Source organism: Lithobates pipiens, unplaced genomic scaffold, assembly GCF_037356315.1.
Source record: "Lithobates pipiens isolate NorthernLeopardFrog02 unplaced genomic scaffold, aLitPip1_a1.2 Scaffold_18, whole genome shotgun sequence".
Classification (NCBI taxonomy): Eukaryota; Metazoa; Chordata; class Amphibia; order Anura; family Ranidae; genus Lithobates; species Lithobates pipiens.
Genome location: NW_027507758.1, coordinates 580,523,453 through 580,550,129, shown reverse-complemented (window position 1 = coordinate 580,550,129; position 26,677 = coordinate 580,523,453). Strand labels below are relative to the sequence as shown.

Genomic DNA, 26,677 nt, shown 5'->3' with positions numbered 1-26,677 from the left:
GTAGAAGGTTTGCACCCCCCTTTTTTTCCCCTCCTACGACCTTTGACAACTGAGCCCCTTCAGAGGTATGGCCCCATGGGTTTCAATGATGTAATTGGGAGAAGGCTGGTTTCAAAAAGCACTCACACCGCCTAGTACATTCTCGACAAGAAACACCTTGTGCCTTGATGCACTCCACGGGGCTGGAAATTGGGGGAGAGCGCTGCAAACACAAAGAGCCCATAATTGCATTGGCCGGGAATCGAACCCGGGCCTCCCGCGTGGCAGGCGAGAATTCTACCACTGAACCACCAATGCTCCACGCCGGGCCACTTGCCACCACCCTTGCTCAGCTGGTCTAGGAGAGTCCAGCTCTCGCCCACGCTTGACTTGGGATTCGCTGGTCGAAAATCAATGGAAACGCCTAGTCGTCTACATTGTGACTTTGCCACATGGACCCACTCCCCGTGGGAATCGCTGGCAAACTACATCCACATGTGGTTGTTGAGGTTGGTCAGCGACAAGAGCAGAGTGGCGCAGCGGAAGCGTGCTGGGCCCATAACCCAGAGGTCGATGGATCGAAACCATCCTCTGCTACGTTGCCTTTTTCTATGCCAATCGATATTTGCTTGCGTGCGGGCCCAAAGGCCTTTCTTTCGCACACAAAGAGAAGTTGAACCTGATTCAGGTGATTCAACGAGTCCAAAGCTCTCAGCGTAAGCATGGCACTGGCACCTTTTGCGCTAATGAAATATTGTCTCTTGGCCATGGAGGCCTGCTCGTGCTTTGTTTACTAGATTGCTTTTGTCCAACACTGCCTACGTGACTTTGGCTGAAGCCACAGTTGCCACCACAAAAACGTGGCAACGCCTTGGCACGCGTTATGAGGAGGACTCCGGCTTCCCATGTTGCTCACGGCGCTCGGTTCCAAGCTTCAACATCAAACACAAAAGCAAGGTGTCTCCTGGCAAATCAGGAAAGCTGCATTTGGAGAATGCGGGCATCGATCCCGCTACCTCTCGCATGCTAAGCGAGCGCTCTACCATTTGAGCTAATCCCCCTTTGCTTGAGGTTGTTGCTTGTGCTATGGCTGATCCCTGTCCTCTCCTGGGCTATGTGTAAACTATAGGCAGTTTTGCTAAATCCACAACTTGCTCTGGCCGCTAGACACCAGGAGAGCCACTCCCCCAAGACCTTGGACAACTGAGCCCCTTCTGAAGTATGGCCCCATGGGTTTCAATGATGTCATTGGGAGAAGGTGGTTTCAAAAAGCACTCACACCGCCTAATACATTCTCGACAAGAAACACCTTGTGCCTTGAGGCATTCCATGGGGCTGGAAATTGGGGGAGAGAGCTACAAACACCAAGAGCCCATAATTGCATTGGCCGGGAATCGAACCCGGGCCTCCCGCGTGGCAGGCGAGAATTCTACCACTGAACCACCAATGCTCCACGCCGGGCCAGGCGCCACCACCCTCGCTCAGCTGGCCTAGGAGAGTCCAGCTCTCGCCCACGCTTGACTTGGGATTCGCTTGTCGAAATCCATGAGGATGGCCAGCGACAAGAGCAGAGTGGCGCAGCGGAAGCGTGCTGGGCCCATAACCCAGAGGTCGATGGATCGAAACCATCCTCTGCTACGTTGCCTTTTCCTATGCCAATCGATATTTGCTTGCGGGCCCAAAGGCCTTTCTTTCGCACACAAAGAGAAGTTGAACCTGATTCAGGTGATTCAACGAGTCCAAAGCTCTCAGCGTAAGCATGGCACTGGCACCTTTCCCCCTAATGGAATATTGTCTCTTGGCCATGGAAGCCTGGTCGTGCTTTCTTTAATTGATTGCTTTTGTCCAATACTGCCTACGTGACTTTGGCTGAAGCCACAGATGCCACCACAAAAACGTGGCAATGCCTTGGCACATGTTATGAGGAGCACTCCGGCTTCCCATGTTGCTCACGGCGCTCGGTTCCAAGCTTCAACATCAAACACAAAAGCAAGGTGCCTCCCGTGAAACCAGGAAAGCTGCGTTTGGAGAATGCGGGCATCGATCCCGCTACCTCTCGCATGCAAAGCGAGCGCTCTGCCACTTGAGCTAATCCCCCTTTGCTCGAGTGTGTTGCTTGCGCTATGGCTGATCCCTGTCCTCTCCTGGGCTATGTGTAAAATATAGTCAGTTTTGCGAAATCCACAACCTGCTCTGGCCGCTAGACACCAGGAGAGCCACCCGCTTTCCTAGCGTAGAAGGTTTGCACCCCCCTTTTTTTTCCCTCCTACGACCTTTGACAACTGAGCCCCTTCAGAGGTATGGCCCCATGGGTTTCAATGATGTAATTGGGAGAAGGCTGGTTTCAAAAAGCACTCACACCGCCTAGTACATTCTCGACAAGAAACACCTTGTGCCTTGATGCACTCCACGGGGCTGGAAATTGGGGGAGAGCGCTGCAAACACAAAGAGCCCATAATTGCATTGGCCGGGAATCGAACCCGGGCCTCCCGCGTGGCAGGCGAGAATTCTACCACTTAACCACCAATGCTCCACGCCGGGCCACTTGCCACCACCCTCGCTCAGCTGGTCTAGGAGAGTCCAGCTCTCGCCCACGCTTGACTTGGGATTCGCTGGTCGAAAATCAATGGAAACGCCTAGTCGTCTACATTGTGACTTTGCCACATGGACCCACTCCCCGTGGGAATCGCTGGCAAACTACATCCACATGTGGTTGTTGAGGTTGGTCAGCGACAAGAGCAGAGTGGCGCAGTGGAAGCGTGCTGGGCCCATAACCCAGAGGTCGATGGATCGAAACCATCCTCTGCTACGTTGCCCTTTCCTATGCCAATCGATATTTGCTTGCGTGCGGGCCCAAAGGCCTTTCTTTCGCACACAAAGAGAAGTTGAACCTGATTCAGGTGATTCAACGAGTCCAAAGCTCTCAGCGTAAGCATGGCACTGGCACCTTTTGCGCTAATGAAATATTGTCTCTTGGCCATGGAGGCCTGCTCGTGCTTTGTTTACTAGATTGCTTTTGTCCAACACTGCCTACGTGACTTTGGCTGAAGCCACAGTTGCCACCACAAAAACGTGGCAACGCCTTGGCACGCGTTATGAGGAGGACTCCGGCTTCCCATGTTGCTCACGGCGCTCGGTTCCAAGCTTCAACATCAAACACAAAAGCAAGGTGTCTCCTGGCAAATCAGGAAAGCTGCATTTGGAGAATGCGGGCATCGATCCCGCTACCTCTCGTATGCTAAGCGAGCGCTCTACCATTTGAGCTAATCCCCCTTTGCTTGAGGTTGTTGCTTGTGCTATGGCTGATCCCTGTCCTCTCCTGGGCTATGTGTAAACTATAGGCAGTTTTGCTAAATCCACAACTTGCTCTGGCCGCTAGACACCAGGAGAGCCACTCCCCCAAGACCTTGGACAACTGAGCCCCTTCTGAAGTATGGCCCCATGGGTTTCAATGATGTCATTGGGAGAAGGTGGTTTCAAAAAGCACTCACACCGCCTAATACATTCTCGACAAGAAACACCTTGTGCCTTGAGGCATTCCATGGGGCTGGAAATTGGGGGAGAGAGCTACAAACACCAAGAGCCCATAATTGCATTGGCCGGGAATCGAACCCGGGCCTCCCGCGTGGCAGGCGAGAATTCTACCACTGAACCACCAATGCTCCACGCCGGGCCAGGCGCCACCACCCTCGCTCAGCTGGCCTAGGAGAGTCCAGCTCTCGCCCACGCTTGACTTGGGATTCGCTTGTCGAAATCCATGAGGATGGCCAGCGACAAGAGCAGAGTGGCGCAGCGGAAGCGTGCTGGGCCCATAACCCAGAGGTCGATGGATCGAAACCATCCTCTGCTACGTTGCCTTTTCCTATGCCAATCGATATTTGCTTGCGGGCCCAAAGGCCTTTCTTTCGCACACAAAGAGAAGTTGAACCTGATTCAGGTGATTCAACGAGTCCAAAGCTCTCAGCGTAAGCATGGCACTGGCACCTTTCCCCCTAATGGAATATTGTCTCTTGGCCATGGAAGCCTGGTCGTGCTTTCTTTAATTGATTGCTTTTGTCCAATACTGCCTACGTGACTTTGGCTGAAGCCACAGATGCCACCACAAAAACGTGGCAATGCCTTGGCACATGTTATGAGGAGCACTCCGGCTTCCCATGTTGCTCACGGCGCTCGGTTCCAAGCTTCAACATCAAACACAAAAGCAAGGTGCCTCCCGTGAAACCAGGAAAGCTGCGTTTGGAGAATGCGGGCATCGATCCCGCTACCTCTCGCATGCAAAGCGAGCGCTCTGCCACTTGAGCTAATCCCCCTTTGCTCGAGTGTGTTGCTTGCGCTATGGCTGATCCCTGTCCTCTCCTGGGCTATGTGTAAAATATAGTCAGTTTTGCGAAATCCACAACCTGCTCTGGCCGCTAGACACCAGGAGAGCCACCCGCTTTCCTAGCGTAGAAGGTTTGCACCCCCCTTTTTTTTCCCTCCTACGACCTTTGACAACTGAGCCCCTTCAGAGGTATGGCCCCATGGGTTTCAATGATGTAATTGGGAGAAGGCTGGTTTCAAAAAGCACTCACACCGCCTAGTACATTCTCGACAAGAAACACCTTGTGCCTTGATGCACTCCACGGGGCTGGAAATTGGGGGAGAGCGCTGCAAACACAAAGAGCCCATAATTGCATTGGCCGGGAATCGAACCCGGGCCTCCCGCGTGGCAGGCGAGAATTCTACCACTTAACCACCAATGCTCCACGCCGGGCCACTTGCCACCACCCTCGCTCAGCTGGTCTAGGAGAGTCCAGCTCTCGCCCACGCTTGACTTGGGATTCGCTGGTCGAAAATCAATGGAAACGCCTAGTCGTCTACATTGTGACTTTGCCACATGGACCCACTCCCCGTGGGAATCGCTGGCAAACTACATCCACATGTGGTTGTTGAGGTTGGTCAGCGACAAGAGCAGAGTGGCGCAGTGGAAGCGTGCTGGGCCCATAACCCAGAGGTCGATGGATCGAAACCATCCTCTGCTACGTTGCCCTTTCCTATGCCAATCGATATTTGCTTGCGTGCGGGCCCAAAGGCCTTTCTTTCGCACACAAAGAGAAGTTGAACCTGATTCAGGTGATTCAACGAGTCCAAAGCTCTCAGCGTAAGCATGGCACTGGCACCTTTTGCGCTAATGAAATATTGTCTCTTGGCCATGGAGGCCTGCTCGTGCTTTGTTTACTAGATTGCTTTTGTCCAACACTGCCTACGTGACTTTGGCTGAAGCCACAGTTGCCACCACAAAAACGTGGCAACGCCTTGGCACGCGTTATGAGGAGGACTCCGGCTTCCCATGTTGCTCACGGCGCTCGGTTCCAAGCTTCAACATCAAACACAAAAGCAAGGTGTCTCCTGGCAAATCAGGAAAGCTGCATTTGGAGAATGCGGGCATCGATCCCGCTACCTCTCGTATGCTAAGCGAGCGCTCTACCATTTGAGCTAATCCCCCTTTGCTTGAGGTTGTTGCTTGTGCTATGGCTGATCCCTGTCCTCTCCTGGGCTATGTGTAAACTATAGGCAGTTTTGCTAAATCCACAACTTGCTCTGGCCGCTAGACACCAGGAGAGCCACTCCCCCAAGACCTTGGACAACTGAGCCCCTTCTGAAGTATGGCCCCATGGGTTTCAATGATGTCATTGGGAGAAGGTGGTTTCAAAAAGCACTCACACCGCCTAATACATTCTCGACAAGAAACACCTTGTGCCTTGAGGCATTCCATGGGGCTGGAAATTGGGGGAGAGAGCTACAAACACCAAGAGCCCATAATTGCATTGGCCGGGAATCGAACCCGGGCCTCCCGCGTGGCAGGCGAGAATTCTACCACTGAACCACCAATGCTCCACGCCGGGCCAGGCGCCACCACCCTCGCTCAGCTGGCCTAGGAGAGTCCAGCTCTCGCCCACGCTTGACTTGGGATTCGCTTGTCGAAATCCATGAGGATGGCCAGCGACAAGAGCAGAGTGGCGCAGCGGAAGCGTGCTGGGCCCATAACCCAGAGGTCGATGGATCGAAACCATCCTCTGCTACGTTGCCTTTTCCTATGCCAATCGATATTTGCTTGCGGGCCCAAAGGCCTTTCTTTCGCACACAAAGAGAAGTTGAACCTGATTCAGGTGATTCAACGAGTCCAAAGCTCTCAGCGTAAGCATGGCACTGGCACCTTTCCCCCTAATGGAATATTGTCTCTTGGCCATGGAAGCCTGGTCGTGCTTTCTTTAATTGATTGCTTTTGTCCAATACTGCCTACGTGACTTTGGCTGAAGCCACAGATGCCACCACAAAAACGTGGCAATGCCTTGGCACATGTTATGAGGAGCACTCCGGCTTCCCATGTTGCTCACGGCGCTCGGTTCCAAGCTTCAACATCAAACACAAAAGCAAGGTGCCTCCCGTGAAACCAGGAAAGCTGCGTTTGGAGAATGCGGGCATCGATCCCGCTACCTCTCGCATGCAAAGCGAGCGCTCTGCCACTTGAGCTAATCCCCCTTTGCTCGAGTGTGTTGCTTGCGCTATGGCTGATCCCTGTCCTCTCCTGGGCTATGTGTAAAATATAGTCAGTTTTGCAAAATCCACAACCTGCTCTGGCCGCTAGACACCAGGAGAGCCACCCGCTTTCCTAGCGTAGAAGGTTTGCACCCCCCTTTTTTTTCCCTCCTACGACCTTTGACAACTGAGCCCCTTCAGAGGTATGGCCCCATGGGTTTCAATGATGTAATTGGGAGAAGGCTGGTTTCAAAAAGCACTCACACCGCCTAGTACATTCTCGACAAGAAACACCTTGTGCCTTGATGCACTCCACGGGGCTGGAAATTGGGGGAGAGCGCTGCAAACACAAAGAGCCCATAATTGCATTGGCCGGGAATCGAACCCGGGCCTCCCGCGTGGCAGGCGAGAATTCTACCACTGAACCACCAATGCTCCACGCCGGGCCACTTGCCACCACCCTCGCTCAGCTGGTCTAGGAGAGTCCAGCTCTCGCCCACGCTTGACTTGGGATTCGCTGGTCGAAAATCAATGGAAACGCCTAGTCGTCTACATTGTGACTTTGCCACATGGACCCACTCCCCGTGGGAATCGCTGGCAAACTACATCCACATGTGGTTGTTGAGGTTGGTCAGCGACAAGAGCAGAGTGGCGCAGCGGAAGCGTGCTGGGCCCATAACCCAGAGGTCGATGGATCGAAACCATCCTCTGCTACGTTGCCTTTTTCTATGCCAATCGATATTTGCTTGCGTGCGGGCCCAAAGGCCTTTCTTTCGCACACAAAGAGAAGTTGAACCTGATTCAGGTGATTCAACGAGTCCAAAGCTCTCAGCGTAAGCATGGCACTGGCACCTTTTGCGCTAATGAAATATTGTCTCTTGGCCATGGAGGCCTGCTCGTGCTTTGTTTACTAGATTGCTTTTGTCCAACACTGCCTACGTGACTTTGGCTGAAGCCACAGTTGCCACCACAAAAACGTGGCAACGCCTTGGCACGCGTTATGAGGAGGACTCCGGCTTCCCATGTTGCTCACGGCGCTCGGTTCCAAGCTTCAACATCAAACACAAAAGCAAGGTGTCTCCTGGCAAATCAGGAAAGCTGCATTTGGAGAATGCAGGCATCGATCCCGCTACCTCTCGCATGCTAAGCGAGCGCTCTACCATTTGAGCTAATCCCCCTTTGCTTGAGGTTGTTGCTTGTGCTATGGCTGATCCCTGTCCTCTCCTGGGCTATGTGTAAACTATAGGCAGTTTTGCTAAATCCACAACTTGCTCTGGCCGCTAGACACCAGGAGAGCCACTCCCCCAAGACCTTGGACAACTGAGCCCCTTCTGAAGTATGGCCCCATGGGTTTCAATGATGTCATTGGGAGAAGGTGGTTTCAAAAAGCACTCACACCGCCTAATACATTCTCGACAAGAAACACCTTGTGCCTTGAGGCATTCCATGGGGCTGGAAATTGGGGGAGAGAGCTACAAACACCAAGAGCCCATAATTGCATTGGCCGGGAATCGAACCCGGGCCTCCCGCGTGGCAGGCGAGAATTCTACCACTGAACCACCAATGCTCCACGCCGGGCCAGGCGCCACCACCCTCGCTCAGCTGGCCTAGGAGAGTCCAGCTCTCGCCCACGCTTGACTTGGGATTCGCTTGTCGAAATCCATGAGGATGGCCAGCGACAAGAGCAGAGTGGCGCAGCGGAAGCGTGCTGGGCCCATAACCCAGAGGTCGATGGATCGAAACCATCCTCTGCTACGTTGCCTTTTCCTATGCCAATCGATATTTGCTTGCGGGCCCAAAGGCCTTTCTTTCGCACACAAAGAGAAGTTGAACCTGATTCAGGTGATTCAACGAGTCCAAAGCTCTCAGCGTAAGCATGGCACTGGCACCTTTCCCCCTAATGGAATATTGTCTCTTGGCCATGGAAGCCTGGTCGTGCTTTCTTTAATTGATTGCTTTTGTCCAATACTGCCTACATGACTTTGGCTGAAGCCACAGATGCCACCACAAAAACGTGGCAATGCCTTGGCACATGTTATGAGGAGCACTCCGGCTTCCCATGTTGCTCACGGCGCTCGGTTCCAAGCTTCAACATCAAACACAAAAGCAAGGTGCCTCCCGTGAAACCAGGAAAGCTGCGTTTGGAGAATGCGGGCATCGATCCCGCTACCTCTCGCATGCAAAGCGAGCGCTCTGCCACTTGAGCTAATCCCCCTTTGCTCGAGTGTGTTGCTTGCGCTATGGCTGATCCCTGTCCTCTCCTGGGCTATGTGTAAAATATAGTCAGTTTTGCGAAATCCACAACCTGCTCTGGCCGCTAGACACCAGGAGAGCCACCCGCTTTCCTAGCGTAGAAGGTTTGCACCCCCCTTTTTTTTCCCTCCTACGACCTTTGACAACTGAGCCCCTTCAGAGGTATGGCCCCATGGGTTTCAATGATGTAATTGGGAGAAGGCTGGTTTCAAAAAGCACTCACACCGCCTAGTACATTCTCGACAAGAAACACCTTGTGCCTTGATGCACTCCACGGGGCTGGAAATTGGGGGAGAGCGCTGCAAACACAAAGAGCCCATAATTGCATTGGCCGGGAATCGAACCCGGGCCTCCCGCGTGGCAGGCGAGAATTCTACCACTGAACCACCAATGCTCCACGCCGGGCCACTTGCCACCACCCTCGCTCAGCTGGTCTAGGAGAGTCCAGCTCTCGCCCACGCTTGACTTGGGATTCGCTGGTCGAAAATCAATGGAAACGCCTAGTCGTCTACATTGTGACTTTGCCACATGGACCCACTCCCCGTGGGAATCGCTGGCAAACTACATCCACATGTGGTTGTTGAGGTTGGTCAGCGACAAGAGCAGAGTGGCGCAGCGGAAGCGTGCTGGGCCCATAACCCAGAGGTCGATGGATCGAAACCATCCTCTGCTACGTTGCCCTTTCCTATGCCAATCGATATTTGCTTGCGTGCGGGCCCAAAGGCCTTTCTTTCGCACACAAAGAGAAGTTGAACCTGATTCAGGTGATTCAACGAGTCCAAAGCTCTCAGCGTAAGCATGGCACTGGCACCTTTTGCGCTAATGAAATATTGTCTCTTGGCCATGGAGGCCTGCTCGTGCTTTGTTTACTAGATTGCTTTTGTCCAACACTGCCTACGTGACTTTGGCTGAAGCCACAGTTGCCACCACAAAAACGTGGCAACGCCTTGGCACGCGTTATGAGGAGGACTCCGGCTTCCCATGTTGCTCACGGCGCTCGGTTCCAAGCTTCAACATCAAACACAAAAGCAAGGTGTCTCCTGGCAAATCAGGAAAGCTGCATTTGGAGAATGCGGGCATCGATCCCGCTACCTCTCGCATGCTAAGCGAGCACTCTACCATTTGAGCTAATCCCCCTTTGCTTGAGGTTGTTGCTTGTGCTATGGCTGATCCCTGTCCTCTCCTGGGCTATGTGTAAACTATAGGCAGTTTTGCTAAATCCACAACTTGCTCTGGCCGCTAGACACCAGGAGAGCCACTCCCCCAAGACCTTGGACAACTGAGCCCCTTCTGAAGTATGGCCCCATGGGTTTCAATGATGTCATTGGGAGAAGGTGGTTTCAAAAAGCACTCACACCGCCTAATACATTCTCGACAAGAAACACCTTGTGCCTTGAGGCATTCCATGGGGCTGGAAATTGGGGGAGAGAGCTACAAACACCAAGAGCCCATAATTGCATTGGCCGGGAATCGAACCCGGGCCTCCCGCGTGGCAGGCGAGAATTCTACCACTGAACCACCAATGCTCCACGCCGGGCCAGGCGCCACCACCCTCACTCAGCTGGCCTAGGAGAGTCCAGCTCTCGCCCACGCTTGACTTGGGATTCGCTTGTCGAAATCCATGAGGATGGTCAGCGACAAGAGCAGAGTGGCGCAGCGGAAGCGTGCTGGGCCCATAACCCAGAGGTCGATGGATCGAAACCATCCTCTGCTACGTTGCCTTTTCCTATGCCAATCGATATTTGCTTGCGGGCCCAAAGGCCTTTCTTTCGCACACAAAGAGAAGTTGAACCTGATTCAGGTGATTCAACGAGTCCAAAGCTCTCAGCGTAAGCATGGCACTGGCACCTTTCCCCCTAATGGAATATTGTCTCTTGGCCATGGAAGCCTGGTCGTGCTTTCTTTAATTGATTGCTTTTGTCCAATACTGCCTACGTGACTTTGGCTGAAGCCACAGATGCCACCACAAAAACGTGGCAATGCCTTGGCACATGTTATGAGGAGCACTCCGGCTTCCCATGTTGCTCACGGCGCTCGGTTCCAAGCTTCAACATCAAACACAAAAGCAAGGTGCCTCCCGTGAAACCAGGAAAGCTGCGTTTGGAGAATGCGGGCATCGATCCCGCTACCTCTCGCATGCAAAGCGAGCGCTCTGCCACTTGAGCTAATCCCCCTTTGCTCGAGTGTGTTGCTTGCGCTATGGCTGATCCCTGTCCTCTCCTGGGCTATGTGTAAAATATAGTCAGTTTTGCGAAATCCACAACCTGCTCTGGCCGCTAGACACCAGGAGAGCCACCCGCTTTCCTAGCGTAGAAGGTTTGCACCCCCCTTTTTTTTCCCTCCTACGACCTTTGACAACTGAGCCCCTTCAGAGGTATGGCCCCATGGGTTTCAATGATGTAATTGGGAGAAGGCTGGTTTCAAAAAGCACTCACACCGCCTAGTACATTCTCGACAAGAAACACCTTGTGCCTTGATGCACTCCACGGGGCTGGAAATTGGGGGAGAGCGCTGCAAACACAAAGAGCCCATAATTGCATTGGCCGGGAATCGAACCCGGGCCTCCCGCGTGGCAGGCGAGAATTCTACCACTGAACCACCAATGCTCCACGCCGGGCCACTTGCCACCACCCTCGCTCAGCTGGTCTAGGAGAGTCCAGCTCTCGCCCACGCTTGACTTGGGATTCGCTGGTCGAAAATCAATGGAAACGCCTAGTCGTCTACATTGTGACTTTGCCACATGGACCCACTCCCCGTGGGAATCGCTGGCAAACTACATCCACATGTGGTTGTTGAGGTTGGTCAGCGACAAGAGCAGAGTGGCGCAGCGGAAGCGTGCTGGGCCCATAACCCAGAGGTCGATGGATCGAAACCATCCTCTGCTACGTTGCCCTTTCCTATGCCAATCGATATTTGCTTGCGTGCGGGCCCAAAGGCCTTTCTTTCGCACACAAAGAGAAGTTGAACCTGATTCAGGTGATTCAACGAGTCCAAAGCTCTCAGCGTAAGCATGGCACTGGCACCTTTTGCGCTAATGAAATATTGTCTCTTGGCCATGGAGGCCTGCTCGTGCTTTGTTTACTAGATTGCTTTTGTCCAACACTGCCTACGTGACTTTGGCTGAAGCCACAGTTGCCACCACAAAAACGTGGCAACGCCTTGGCACGCGTTATGAGGAGGACTCCGGCTTCCCATGTTGCTCACGGCGCTCGGTTCCAAGCTTCAACATCAAACACAAAAGCAAGGTGTCTCCTGGCAAATCAGGAAAGCTGCATTTGGAGAATGCGGGCATCGATCCCGCTACCTCTCGCATGCTAAGCGAGCGCTCTACCATTTGAGCTAATCCCCCTTTGCTTGAGGTTGTTGCTTGTGCTATGGCTGATCCCTGTCCTCTCCTGGGCTATGTGTAAACTATAGGCAGTTTTGCTAAATCCACAACTTGCTCTGGCCGCTAGACACCAGGAGAGCCACTCCCCCAAGACCTTGGACAACTGAGCCCCTTCTGAAGTATGGCCCCATGGGTTTCAATGATGTCATTGGGAGAAGGTGGTTTCAAAAAGCACTCACACCGCCTAATACATTCTCGACAAGAAACACCTTGTGCCTTGAGGCATTCCATGGGGCTGGAAATTGGGGGAGAGAGCTACAAACACCAAGAGCCCATAATTGCATTGGCCGGGAATCGAACCCGGGCCTCCCGCGTGGCAGGCGAGAATTCTACCACTGAACCACCAATGCTCCACGCCGGGCCAGGCGCCACCACCCTCGCTCAGCTGGCCTAGGAGAGTCCAGCTCTCGCCCACGCTTGACTTGGGATTCGCTTGTCGAAATCCATGAGGATGGTCAGCGACAAGAGCAGAGTGGCGCAGCGGAAGCGTGCTGGGCCCATAACCCAGAGGTCGATGGATCGAAACCATCCTCTGCTACGTTGCCTTTTCCTATGCCAATCGATATTTGCTTGCGGGCCCAAAGGCCTTTCTTTCGCACACAAAGAGAAGTTGAACCTGATTCAGGTGATTCAACGAGTCCAAAGCTCTCAGCGTAAGCATGGCACTGGCACCTTTCCCCCTAATGGAATATTGTCTCTTGGCCATGGAAGCCTGGTCGTGCTTTCTTTAATTGATTGCTTTTGTCCAATACTGCCTACGTGACTTTGGCTGAAGCCACAGATGCCACCACAAAAATGTGGCAATGCCTTGGCACATGTTATGAGGAGCACTCCGGCTTCCCATGTTGCTCACGGCGCTCGGTTCCAAGCTTCAACATCAAACACAAAAGCAAGGTGCCTCCCGTGAAACCAGGAAAGCTGCGTTTGGAGAATGCGGGCATCGATCCCGCTACCTCTCGCATGCAAAGCGAGCGCTCTGCCACTTGAGCTAATCCCCCTTTGCTCGAGTGTGTTGCTTGCGCTATGGCTGATCCCTGTCCTCTCCTGGGCTATGTGTAAAATATAGTCAGTTTTGCGAAATCCACAACCTGCTCTGGCCGCTAGACACCAGGAGAGCCACCCGCTTTCCTAGCGTAGAAGGTTTGCACCCCCCTTTTTTTTCCCTCCTACGACCTTTGACAACTGAGCCCCTTCAGAGGTATGGCCCCATGGGTTTCAATGATGTAATTGGGAGAAGGCTGGTTTCAAAAAGCACTCACACCGCCTAGTACATTCTCGACAAGAAACACCTTGTGCCTTGATGCACTCCACGGGGCTGGAAATTGGGGGAGAGCGCTGCAAACACAAAGAGCCCATAATTGCATTGGCCGGGAATCGAACCCGGGCCTCCCGCGTGGCAGGCGAGAATTCTACCACTGAACCACCAATGCTCCACGCCGGGCCACTTGCCACCACCCTCGCTCAGCTGGTCTAGGAGAGTCCAGCTCTCGCCCACGCTTGACTTGGGATTCGCTGGTCGAAAATCAATGGAAACGCCTAGTCGTCTACATTGTGACTTTGCCACATGGACCCACTCCCCGTGGGAATCGCTGGCAAACTACATCCACATGTGGTTGTTGAGGTTGGTCAGCGACAAGAGCAGAGTGGCGCAGCGGAAGCGTGCTGGGCCCATAACCCAGAGGTCGATGGATCGAAACCATCCTCTGCTACGTTGCCTTTTTCTATGCCAATCGATATTTGCTTGCGTGCGGGCCCAAAGGCCTTTCTTTCGCACACAAAGAGAAGTTGAACCTGATTCAGGTGATTCAACGAGTCCAAAGCTCTCAGCGTAAGCATGGCACTGGCACCTTTTGCGCTAATGAAATATTGTCTCTTGGCCATGGAGGCCTGCTCGTGCTTTGTTTACTAGATTGCTTTTGTCCAACACTGCCTACGTGACTTTGGCTGAAGCCACAGTTGCCACCACAAAAACGTGGCAACGCCTTGGCACGCGTTATGAGGAGGACTCCGGCTTCCCATGTTGCTCACGGCGCTCGGTTCCAAGCTTCAACATCAAACACAAAAGCAAGGTGTCTCCTGGCAAATCAGGAAAGCTGCATTTGGAGAATGCGGGCATCGATCCCGCTACCTCTCGCATGCTAAGCGAGCGCTCTACCATTTGAGCTAATCCCCCTTTGCTTGAGGTTGTTGCTTGTGCTATGCCTGATCCCTGTCCTCTCCTGGGCTATGTGTAAACTATAGGCAGTTTTGCTAAATCCACAACTTGCTCTGGCCGCTAGACACCAGGAGAGCCACTCCCCCAAGACCTTGGACAACTGAGCCCCTTCTGAAGTATGGCCCCATGGGTTTCAATGATGTCATTGGGAGAAGGTGGTTTCAAAAAGCACTCACACTGCCTAATACATTCTCGACAAGAAACACCTTGTGCCTTGAGGCATTCCATGGGGCTGGAAATTGGGGGAGAGAGCTACAAACACCAAGAGCCCATAATTGCATTGGCCGGGAATCGAACCCGGGCCTCCCGCGTGGCAGGCGAGAATTCTACCACTGAACCACCAATGCTCCACGCCGGGCCAGGCGCCACCACCCTCGCTCAGCTGGCCTAGGAGAGTCCAGCTCTCGCCCACGCTTGACTTGGGATTCGCTTGTCGAAATCCATGAGGATGGCCAGCGACAAGAGCAGAGTGGCGCAGCGGAAGCGTGCTGGGCCCATAACCCAGAGGTCGATGGATCGAAACCATCCTCTGCTACGTTGCCTTTTCCTATGCCAATCGATATTTGCTTGCGGGCCCAAAGGCCTTTCTTTCGCACACAAAGAGAAGTTGAACCTGATTCAGGTGATTCAACGAGTCCAAAGCTCTCAGCGTAAGCATGGCACTGGCACCTTTCCCCCTAATGGAATATTGTCTCTTGGCCATGGAAGCCTGGTCGTGCTTTCTTTAATTGATTGCTTTTGTCCAATACTGCCTACGTGACTTTGGCTGAAGCCACAGATGCCACCACAAAAACGTGGCAATGCCTTGGCACATGTTATGAGGAGCACTCCGGCTTCCCATGTTGCTCACGGCGCTCGGTTCCAAGCTTCAACATCAAACACAAAAGCAAGGTGCCTCCCGTGAAACCAGGAAAGCTGCGTTTGGAGAATGCGGGCATCGATCCCGCTACCTCTCGCATGCAAAGCGAGCGCTCTGCCACTTGAGCTAATCCCCCTTTGCTCGAGTGTGTTGCTTGCGCTATGGCTGATCCCTGTCCTCTCCTGGGCTATGTGTAAAATATAGTCAGTTTTGCGAAATCCCCAACCTGCTCTGGCCGCTAGACACCAGGAGAGCCACCCGCTTTCCTAGCGTAGAAGGTTTGCACCCCCCTTTTTTTTCCCTCCTACGACCTTTGACAACTGAGCCCCTTCAGAGGTATGGCCCCATGGGTTTCAATGATGTAATTGGGAGAAGGCTGGTTTCAAAAAGCACTCACACCGCCTAGTACATTCTCGACAAGAAACACCTTGTGCCTTGATGCACTCCACGGGGCTGGAAATTGGGGGAGAGCGCTGCAAACACAAAGAGCCCATAATTGCATTGGCCGGGAATCGAACCCGGGCCTCCCGCGTGGCAGGCGAGAATTCTACCACTTAACCACCAATGCTCCACGCCGGGCCACTTGCCACCACCCTCGCTCAGCTGGTCTAGGAGAGTCCAGCTCTCGCCCACGCTTGACTTGGGATTCGCTGGTCGAAAATCAATGGAAACGCCTAGTCGTCTACATTGTGACTTTGCCACATGGACCCACTCCCCGTGGGAATCGCTGGCAAACTACATCCACATGTGGTTGTTGAGGTTGGTCAGCGACAAGAGCAGAGTGGCGCAGCGGAAGCGTGCTGGGCCCATAACCCAGAGGTCGATGGATCGAAACCATCCTCTGCTACGTTGCCCTTTCCTATGCCAATCGATATTTGCTTGCGTGCGGGCCCAAAGGCCTTTCTTTCGCACACAAAGAGAAGTTGAACCTGATTCAGGTGATTCAACGAGTCCAAAGCTCTCAGCGTAAGCATGGCACTGGCACCTTTTGCGCTAATGAAATATTGTCTCTTGGCCATGGAGGCCTGCTCGTGCTTTGTTTACTAGATTGCTTTTGTCCAACACTGCCTACGTGACTTTGGCTGAAGCCACAGTTGCCACCACAAAAACGTGGCAACGCCTTGGCACGCGTTATGAGGAGGACTCCGGCTTCCCATGTTGCTCACGGCGCTCGGTTCCAAGCTTCAACATCAAACACAAAAGCAAGGTGTCTCCTGGCAAATCAGGAAAGCTGCATTTGGAGAATGCGGGCATCGATCCCGCTACCTCTCGCATGCTAAGCGAGCGCTCTACCATTTGAGCTAATCCCCCTTTGCTTGAGGTTGTTGCTTGTGCTATGGCTGATCCCTGTCCTCTCCTGGGCTATGTGTAAACTATAGGCAGTTTTGCTAAATCCACAACTTGCTCTGGCCGCTAGACACCAGGAGAGCCACTCCCCCAAGACCTTGGACAACTGAGCCCCTTCTGAAGTATGGCCCCATGGGTTTCAATGATGTCATTGGGAGAAGGTGGTTTCAAAAAGCACTCACACCGCCTAATACATTCTCGACAAGAAACACCTTGTGCCTTGAGGCATTCCATGGGGCTGGAAATTGGGGGAGAGAGCTACAAACACCAAGAGCCCATAATTGCATTGGCCGGGAATCGAACCCGGGCCTCCCGCGTGGCAGGCGAGAATTCTACCACTGAACCACCAATGCTCCACGCCGGGCCAGGCGCCACCACCCTCGCTCAGCTGGCCTAGGAGAGTCCAGCTCTCGCCCACGCTTGACTTGGGATTCGCTTGTCGAAATCCATGAGGATGGTCAGCGACAAGAGCAGAGTGGCGCAGCGGAAGCGTGCTGGGCCCATAACCCAGAGGTCGATGGATCAAAACCATCCTCTGCTACGTTGCCTTTTCCTATGCCAATCGATATTTGCTTGCGGGCCCAAAGGCCTTTCTTTCGCACACAAAGAGAAGTTGAACCTGATTCAGGTGATTCAACGAGTCCAAAGCTCTCAGCGTAAGCATGGCACTGGCACCTTTCCCCCTAATGGAATATTGTCTCTTGGCCATGGAAGCCTGGTCGTGCTTTCTTTAATTGATTGCTTTTGTCCAATACTGCCTACGTGACTTTGGCTGAAGCCACAGATGCCACCACAAAAACGTGGCAATGCCTTGGCACATGTTATGAGGAGCACTCCGGCTTCCCATGTTGCTCACGGCGCTCGGTTCCAAGCTTCAACATCAAACACAAAAGCAAGGTGTCTCCTGGCAAATCAGGAAAGCTGCATTTGGAGAATGCGGGCATCGATCCCGCTACCTCTCGCATGCTAAGCGAGCACTCTACCATTTGAGCTAATCCCCCTTTGCTTGAGGTTGTTGCTTGTGCTATGGCTGATCCCTGTCCTCTCCTGGGCTATGTGTAAACTATAGGCAGTTTTGCTAAATCCACAACTTGCTCTGGCCACTAGACACCAGGAGAGCCACTCCCCCAAGACCTTGGACAACTGAGCCCCTTCTGAAGTATGGCCCCATGGGTTTCAATGATGTCATTGGGAGAAGGTGGTTTCAAAAAGCACTCACACCGCCTAATACATTCTCGACAAGAAACACCTTGTGCCTTGAGGCATTCCATGGGGCTGGAAATTGGGGGAGAGAGCTACAAACACCAAGAGCCCATAATTGCATTGGCCGGGAATCGAACCCGGGCCTCCCGCGTGGCAGGCGAGAATTCTACCACTGAACCACCAATGCTCCACGCCGGGCCAGGCGCCACCACCCTCGCTCAGCTGGCCTAGGAGAGTCCAGCTCTCGCCCACGCTTGACTTGGGATTCGCTTGTCGAAATCCATGAGGATGGCCAGCGACAAGAGCAGAGTGGCGCAGCGGAAGCGTGCTGGGCCCATAACCCAGAGGTCGATGGATCGAAACCATCCTCTGCTACGTTGCCTTTTCCTATGCCAATCGATATTTGCTTGCGGGCCCAAAGGCCTTTCTTTCGCACACAAAGAGAAGTTGAACCTGATTCAGGTGATTCAACGAGTCCAAAGCTCTCAGCGTAAGCATGGCACTGGCACCTTTCCCCCTAATGGAATATTGTCTCTTGGCCATGGAAGCCTGGTCGTGCTTTCTTTAATTGATTGCTTTTGTCCAATACTGCCTACGTGACTTTGGCTGAAGCCACAGATGCCACCACAAAAACGTGGCAATGCCTTGGCACATGTTATGAGGAGCACTCCGGCTTCCCATGTTGCTCACGGCGCTCGGTTCCAAGCTTCAACATCAAACACAAAAGCAAGGTGCCTCCCGTGAAACCAGGAAAGCTGCGTTTGGAGAATGCGGGCATCGATCCCGCTACCTCTCGCATGCAAAGCGAGCGCTCTGCCACTTGAGCTAATCCCCCTTTGCTCGAGTGTGTTGCTTGCGCTATGGCTGATCCCTGTCCTCTCCTGGGCTATGTGTAAAATATAGTCAGTTTTGCGAAATCCACAACCTGCTCTGGCCGCTAGACACCAGGAGAGCCACCCGCTTTCCTAGCGTAGAAGGTTTGCACCCCCCTTTTTTTTCCCTCCTACGACCTTTGACAACTGAGCCCCTTCAGAGGTATGGCCCCATGGGTTTCAATGATGTAATTGGGAGAAGGCTGGTTTCAAAAAGCACTCACACCGCCTAGTACATTCTCGACAAGAAACACCTTGTGCCTTGATGCACTCCACGGGGCTGGAAATTGGGGGAGAGCGCTGCAAACACAAAGAGCCCATAATTGCATTGGCCGGGAATCGAACCCGGGCCTCCCGCGTGGCAGGCGAGAATTCTACCACTGAACCACCAATGCTCCACGCCGGGCCACTTGCCACCACCCTCGCTCAGCTGGTCTAGGAGAGTCCAGCTCTCGCCCACGCTTGACTTGGGATTCGCTGGTCGAAAATCAATGGAAACGCCTAGTCGTCTACATTGTGACTTTGCCACATGGACCCACTCCCCGTGGGAATCGCTGGCAAACTACATCCACATGTGGTTGTTGAGGTTGGTCAGCGACAAGAGCAGAGTGGCGCAGCGGAAGCGTGCTGGGCCCATAACCCAGAGGTCGATGGATCGAAACCATCCTCTGCTACGTTGCCCTTTCCTATGCCAATCGATATTTGCTTGCGTGCGGGCCCAAAGGCCTTTCTTTCGCACACAAAGAGAAGTTGAACCTGATTCAGGTGATTCAACGAGTCCAAAGCTCTCAGCGTAAGCATGGCACTGGCACCTTTTGCGCTAATGAAATATTGTCTCTTGGCCATGGAGGCCTGCTCGTGCTTTGTTTACTAGATTGCTTTTGTCCAACACTGCCTACGTGACTTTGGCTGAAGCCACAGTTGCCACCACAAAAACGTGGCAACGCCTTGGCACGCGTTATGAGGAGGACTCCGGCTTCCCATGTTGCTCACGGCGCTCGGTTCCAAGCTTCAACATCAAACACAAAAGCAAGGTGTCTCCTGGCAAATCAGGAAAGCTGCATTTGGAGAATGCGGGCATCGATCCCGCTACCTCTCGCATGCTAAGCGAGCGCTCTACCATTTGAGCTAATCCCCCTTTGCTTGAGGTTGTTGCTTGTGCTATGGCTGATCCCTGTCCTCTCCTGGGCTATGTGTAAACTATAGGCAGTTTTGCTAAATCCACAACTTGCTCTGGCCGCTAGACACCAGGAGAGCCACTCCCCCAAGACCTTGGACAACTGAGCCCCTTCTGAAGTATGGCCCCATGGGTTTCAATGATGTCATTGGGAGAAGGTGGTTTCAAAAAGCACTCACACCGCCTAATACATTCTCGACAAGAAACACCTTGTGCCTTGAGGCATTCCATGGGGCTGGAAATTGGGGGAGAGAGCTACAAACACCAAGAGCCCATAATTGCATTGGCCGGGAATCGAACCCGGGCCTCCCGCGTGGCAGGCGAGAATTCTACCACTGAACCACCAATGCTCCACGCCGGGCCAGGCGCCACCACCCTCGCTCAGCTGGCCTAGGAGAGTCCAGCTCTCGCCCACGCTTGACTTGGGATTCGCTTGTCGAAATCCATGAGGATGGTCAGCGACAAGAGCAGAGTGGCGCAGCGGAAGCGTGCTGGGCCCATAACCCAGAGGTCGATGGATCGAAACCATCCTCTGCTACGTTGCCTTTTCCTATGCCAATCGATATTTGCTTGCGGGCCCAAAGGCCTTTCTTTCGCACACAAAGAGAAGTTGAACCTGATTCAGGTGATTCAACGAGTCCAAAGCTCTCAGCGTAAGCATGGCACTGGCACCTTTCCCCCTAATGGAATATTGTCTCTTGGCCATGGAAGCCTGGTCGTGCTTTCTTTAATTGATTGCTTTTGTCCAATACTGCCTACGTGACTTTGGCTGAAGCCACAGATGCCACCACAAAAACGTGGCAATGCCTTGGCACATGTTATGAGGAGCACTCCGGCTTCCCATGTTGCTCACGGCGCTCGGTTCCAAGCTTCAACATCAAACACAAAAGCAAGGTGCCTCCCGTGAAACCAGGAAAGCTGCGTTTGGAGAATGCGGGCATCGATCCCGCTACCTCTCGCATGCAAAGCAAGCGCTCTGCCACTTGAGCTAATCCCCCTTTGCTCGAGTGTGTTGCTTGCGCTATGGCTGATCCCTGTCCTCTCCTGGGCTATGTGTAAAATATAGTCAGTTTTGCGAAATCCACAACCTGCTCTGGCCGCTAGACACCAGGAGAGCCACCCGCTTTCCTAGCGTAGAAGGTTTGCACCCCCCTTTTTTTTCCCTCCTACGACCTTTGACAACTGAGCCCCTTCAGAGGTATGGCCCCATGGGTTTCAATGATGTAATTGGGAGAAGGCTGGTTTCAAAAAGCACTCACACCGCCTAGTACATTCTCGACAAGAAACACCTTGTGCCTTGATGCACTCCACGGGGCTGGAAAATGGGGGAGAGCGCTGCAAACACAAAGAGCCCATAATTGCATTGGCTGGGAATCGAACCCGGGCCTCCCGCGTGGCAGGCGAGAATTCTACCACTGAACCACCAATGCTCCACGCCGGGCCACTTGCCACCACCCTCGCTCAGCTGGTCTAGGAGAGTCCAGCTCTCGCCCACGCTTGACTTGGGATTCGCTGGTCGAAAATCAATGGAAACGCCTAGTCGTCTACATTGTGACTTTGCCACATGGACCCACTCCCCGTGGGAATCGCTGGCAAACTACATCCACATGTGGTTGTTGAGGTTGGTCAGCGACAAGAGCAGAGTGGCGCAGCGGAAGCGTGCTGGGCCCATAACCCAGAGGTCGATGGATCGAAACCATCCTCTGCTACGTTGCCTTTTTCTATGCCAATCGATATTTGCTTGCGTGCGGGCCCAAAGGCCTTTCTTTCGCACACAAAGAGAAGTTGAACCTGATTCAGGTGATTCAACGAGTCCAAAGCTCTCAGCGTAAGCATGGCACTGGCACCTTTTGCGCTAATGAAATATTGTCTCTTGGCCATGGAGGCCTGCTCGTGCTTTGTTTACTAGATTGCTTTTGTCCAACACTGCCTACGTGACTTTGGCTGAAGCCACAGTTGCCACCACAAAAACGTGGCAACGCCTTGGCACGCGTTATGAGGAGGACTCCGGCTTCCCATGTTGCTCACGGCGCTCGGTTCCAAGCTTCAACATCAAACACAAAAGCAAGGTGTCTCCTGGCAAATCAGGAAAGCTGCATTTGGAGAATGCGGGCATCGATCCCGCTACCTCTCGCATGCTAAGCGAGCGCTCTACCATTTGAGCTAATCCCCCTTTGCTTGAGGTTGTTGCTTGTGCTATGGCTGATCCCTGTCCTCTCCTGGGCTATGTGTAAACTATAGGCAGTTTTGCTAAATCCACAACTTGCTCTGGCCGCTAGACACCAGGAGAGCCACTCCCCCAAGACCTTGGACAACTGAGCCCCTTCTGAAGTATGGCCCCATGGGTTTCAATGATGTCATTGGGAGAAGGTGGTTTCAAAAAGCACTCACACCGCCTAATACATTCTCGACAAGAAACACCTTGTGCCTTGAGGCATTCCATGGGGCTGGAAATTGGGGGAGAGAGCTACAAACACCAAGAGCCCATAATTGCATTGGCCGGGAATCGAACCCGGGCCTCCCGCGTGGCAGGCGAGAATTCTACCACTGAACCACCAATGCTCCACGCCGGGCCAGGCGCCACCACCCTCGCTCAGCTGGCCTAGGAGAGTCCAGCTCTCGCCCACGCTTGACTTGGGATTCGCTTGTCGAAATCCATGAGGATGGCCAGCGACAAGAGCAGAGTGGCGCAGCGGAAGCGTGCTGGGCCCATAACCCAGAGGTCGATGGATCGAAACCATCCTCTGCTACGTTGCCTTTTCCTATGCCAATCGATATTTGCTTGCGGGCCCAAAGGCCTTTCTTTCGCACACAAAGAGAAGTTGAACCTGATTCAGGTGATTCAACGAGTCCAAAGCTCTCAGCGTAAGCATGGCACTGGCACCTTTCCCCCTAATGGAATATTGTCTCTTGGCCATGGAAGCCTGGTCGTGCTTTCTTTAATTGATTGCTTTTGTCCAATACTGCCTACGTGACTTTGGCTGAAGCCACAGATGCCACCACAAAAACGTGGCAATGCCTTGGCACATGTTATGAGGAGCACTCCGGCTTCCCATGTTGCTCACGGCGCTCGGTTCCAAGCTTCAACATCAAACACAAAAGCAAGGTGCCTCCCGTGAAACCAGGAAAGCTGCGTTTGGAGAATGCGGGCATCGATCCCGCTACCTCTCGCATGCAAAGCGAGCGCTCTGCCACTTGAGCTAATCCCCCTTTGCTCGAGTGTGTTGCTTGCGCTATGGCTGATCCCTGTCCTCTCCTGGGCTATGTGTAAAATATAGTCAGTTTTGCGAAATCCACAACCTGCTCTGGCCGCTAGACACCAGGAGAGCCACCCGCTTTCCTAGCGTAGAAGGTTTGCACCCCCCTTTTTTTTCCCTCCTACGACCTTTGACAACTGAGCCCCTTCAGAGGTATGGCCCCATGGGTTTCAATGATGTAATTGGGAGAAGGCTGGTTTCAAAAAGCACTCACACCGCCTAGTACATTCTCGACAAGAAACACCTTGTGCCTTGATGCACTCCACGGGGCTGGAAATTGGGGGAGAGCGCTGCAAACACAAAGAGCCCATAATTGCATTGGCCGGGAATCGAACCCGGGCCTCCCGCGTGGCAGGCGAGAATTCTACCACTGAACCACCAATGCTCCACGCCGGGCCACTTGCCACCACCCTCGCTCAGCTGGTCTAGGAGAGTCCAGCTCTCGCCCACGCTTGACTTGGGATTCGCTGGTCGAAAATCAATGGAAACGCCTAGTCGTCTACATTGTGACTTTGCCACATGGACCCACTCCCCGTGGGAATCGCTGGCAAACTACATCCACATGTGGTTGTTGAGGTTGGTCAGCGACAAGAGCAGAGTGGCGCAGCGGAAGCGTGCTGGGCCCATAACCCAGAGGTCGATGGATCGAAACCATCCTCTGCTACGTTGCCCTTTCCTATGCCAATCGATATTTGCTTGCGTGCAGGCCCAAAGGCCTTTCTTTCGCACACAAAGAGAAGTTGAACCTGATTCAGGTGATTCAACGAGTCCAAAGCTCTCAGCGTAAGCATGGCACTGGCACCTTTTGCGCTAATGAAATATTGTCTCTTGGCCATGGAGGCCTGCTCGTGCTTTGTTTACTAGATTGCTTTTGTTCAACACTGCCTACGTGACTTTGGCTGAAGCCACAGTTGCCACCACAAAAACGTGGCAACGCCTTGGCACGCGTTATGAGGAGGACTCCGGCTTCCCATGTTGCTCACGGCGCTCGGTTCCAAGCTTCAACATCAAACACAAAAGCAAGGTGTCTCCTGGCAAATCAGGAAAGCTGCATTTGGAGAATGCGGGCATCGATCCCGCTACCTCTCGCATGCTAAGCGAGCGCTCTACCATTTGAGCTAATCCCCCTTTGCTTGAGGTTGTTGCTTGTGCTATGGCTGATCCCTGTCCTCTCCTGGGCTATGTGTAAACTATAGGCAGTTTTGCTAAATCCACAACTTGCTCTGGCCGCTAGACACCAGGAGAGCCACTCCCCCAAGACCTTGGACAACTGAGCCCCTTCTGAAGTATGGCCCCATGGGTTTCAATGATGTCATTGGGAGAAGGTGGTTTCAAAAAGCACTCACACCGCCTAATACATTCTCGACAAGAAACACCTTGTGCCTTGAGGCATTCCATGGGGCTGGAAATTGGGGGAGAGAGCTACAAACACCAAGAGCCCATAATTGCATTGGCCGGGAATCGAACCCGGGCCTCCCGCGTGGCAGGCGAGAATTCTACCACTGAACCACCAATGCTCCACGCCGGGCCAGGGGCCACCACCCTCGCTCAGCTGGCCTAGGAGAGTCCAGCTCTCGCCCACGCTTGACTTGGGATTCGCTTGTCGAAATCCATGAGGATGGTCAGCGGCAAGAGCAGAGTGGCGCAGCGGAAGCGTGCTGGGCCCATAACCCAGAGGTCGATGGATCGAAACCATCCTCTGCTACGTTGCCTTTTCCTATGCCAATCGATATTTGCTTGCGGGCCCAAAGGCCTTTCTTTCGCACACAAAGAGAAGTTGAACCTGATTCAGGTGATTCAACGAGTCCAAAGCTCTCAGCGTAAGCATGGCACTGGCACCTTTCCCCCTAATGGAATATTGTCTCTTGGCCATGGAAGCCTGGTCGTGCTTTCTTTAATTGATTGCTTTTGTCCAATACTGCCTACGTGACTTTGGCTGAAGCCACAGATGCCACCACAAAAACGTGGCAATGCCTTGGCACATGTTATGAGGAGCACTCCGGCTTCCCATGTTGCTCACGGCGCTCGGTTCCAAGCTTCAACATCAAACACAAAAGCAAGGTGCCTCCCGTGAAACCAGGAAAGCTGCGTTTGGAGAATGCGGGCATCGATCCCGCTACCTCTCGCATGCAAAGCGAGCTCTCTGCCACTTGAGCTAATCCCCCTTTGCTCGAGTGTGTTGCTTGCGCTATGGCTGATCCCTGTCCTCTCCTGGGCTATGTGTAAAATATAGTCAGTTTTGCGAAATCCACAACCTGCTCTGGCCGCTAGACACCAGGAGAGCCACCCGCTTTCCTAGCGTAGAAGGTTTGCACCCCCCTTTTTTTTCCCTCCTACGACCTTTGACAACTGAGCCCCTTCAGAGGTATGGCCCCATGGGTTTCAATGATGTAATTGGGAGAAGGCTGGTTTCAAAAAGCACTCACACCGCCTAGTACATTCTCGACAAGAAACACCTTGTGCCTTGATGCACTCCACGGGGCTGGAAATTGGGGGAGAGCGCTGCAAACACAAAGAGCCCATAATTGCATTGGCCGGGAATCGAACCCGGGCCTCCCGCGTGGCAGGCGAGAATTCTACCACTGAACCACCAATGCTCCACGCCGGGCCACTTGCCACCACCCTCGCTCAGCTGGTCTAGGAGAGTCCAGCTCTCGCCCACGCTTGACTTGGGATTCGCTGGTCGAAAATCAATGGAAACGCCTAGTCGTCTACATTGTGACTTTGCCACATGGACCCACTCCCCGTGGGAATCGCTGGCAAACTACATCCACATGTGGTTGTTGAGGTTGGTCAGCGACAAGAGCAGAGTGGCGCAGCGGAAGCGTGCTGGGCCCATAACCCAGAGGTCGATGGATCGAAACCATCCTCTGCTACGTTGCCTTTTTCTATGCCAATCCATATTTGCTTGCGTGCGGGCCCAAAGGCCTTTCTTTCGCACACAAAGAGAAGTTGAACCTGATTCAGGTGATTCAACGAGTCCAAAGCTCTCAGCGTAAGCATGGCACTGGCACTTTTTGCGCTAATGAAATATTGTCTCTTGGCCATGGAGGCCTGCTCGTGCTTTGTTTACTAGATTGCTTTTGTCCAACACTGCCTACGTGACTTTGGCTGAAGCCACAGTTGCCACCACAAAAACGTGGCAACGCCTTGGCACGCGTTATGAGGAGGACTCCGGCTTCCCATGTTGCTCACGGCGCTCGGTTCCAAGCTTCAACATCAAACACAAAAGCAAGGTGTCTCCTGGCAAATCAGGAAAGCTGCATTTGGAGAATGCGGGCATCGATCCCGCTACCTCTCGCATGCTAAGCGAGCGCTCTACCATTTGAGCTAATCCCCCTTTGCTTGAGGTTGTTGCTTGTGCTATGGCTGATCCCTGTCCTCTCCTGGGCTATGTGTAAACTATAGGCAGTTTTGCTAAATCCACAACTTGCTCTGGCCGCTAGACACCAGGAGAGCCACTCCCCCAAGACCTTGGACAACTGAGCCCCTTCTGAAGTATGGCCCCATGGGTTTCAATGATGTCATTGGGAGAAGGTGGTTTCAAAAAGCACTCACACCGCCTAATACATTCTCGACAAGAAACACCTTGTGCCTTGAGGCATTCC

The 26,677-nt window shown here is 53.2% G+C and overlaps 8 non-coding genes across 8 annotated transcripts; all 8 read right to left on the bottom strand.

Annotated features, from left to right (window-relative positions):
• Positions 1–967: 967 nt before the first annotated feature.
• TRNAA-AGC (transfer RNA alanine (anticodon AGC)) lies at positions 968–1,040 on the bottom strand. The gene has a single exon. It is a non-coding gene; the product is annotated as a tRNA-Ala (tRNA).
• Positions 1,041–12,027: 10,987 nt separating this feature from the next.
• Positions 12,028–12,100, bottom strand: TRNAA-AGC (transfer RNA alanine (anticodon AGC)). Its single transcript has one exon. It is a non-coding gene; the product is annotated as a tRNA-Ala (tRNA).
• A 2,139-nt stretch (positions 12,101–14,239) lies between these two features.
• TRNAA-AGC (transfer RNA alanine (anticodon AGC)) lies at positions 14,240–14,312 on the bottom strand. The gene has a single exon. It is a non-coding gene; the product is annotated as a tRNA-Ala (tRNA).
• Positions 14,313–16,451: 2,139 nt separating this feature from the next.
• On the bottom strand, positions 16,452–16,524 carry TRNAA-AGC (transfer RNA alanine (anticodon AGC)). The gene has a single exon. It is a non-coding gene; the product is annotated as a tRNA-Ala (tRNA).
• A 3,176-nt stretch (positions 16,525–19,700) lies between these two features.
• On the bottom strand, positions 19,701–19,773 carry TRNAA-AGC (transfer RNA alanine (anticodon AGC)). The gene has a single exon. It is a non-coding gene; the product is annotated as a tRNA-Ala (tRNA).
• Positions 19,774–21,912: 2,139 nt separating this feature from the next.
• On the bottom strand, positions 21,913–21,985 carry TRNAA-AGC (transfer RNA alanine (anticodon AGC)). The gene has a single exon. It is a non-coding gene; the product is annotated as a tRNA-Ala (tRNA).
• A 2,139-nt stretch (positions 21,986–24,124) lies between these two features.
• Positions 24,125–24,197, bottom strand: TRNAA-AGC (transfer RNA alanine (anticodon AGC)). The gene has a single exon. It is a non-coding gene; the product is annotated as a tRNA-Ala (tRNA).
• Positions 24,198–26,336: 2,139 nt separating this feature from the next.
• On the bottom strand, positions 26,337–26,409 carry TRNAA-AGC (transfer RNA alanine (anticodon AGC)). Its single transcript has one exon. It is a non-coding gene; the product is annotated as a tRNA-Ala (tRNA).
• Positions 26,410–26,677: the final 268 nt, after the last annotated feature.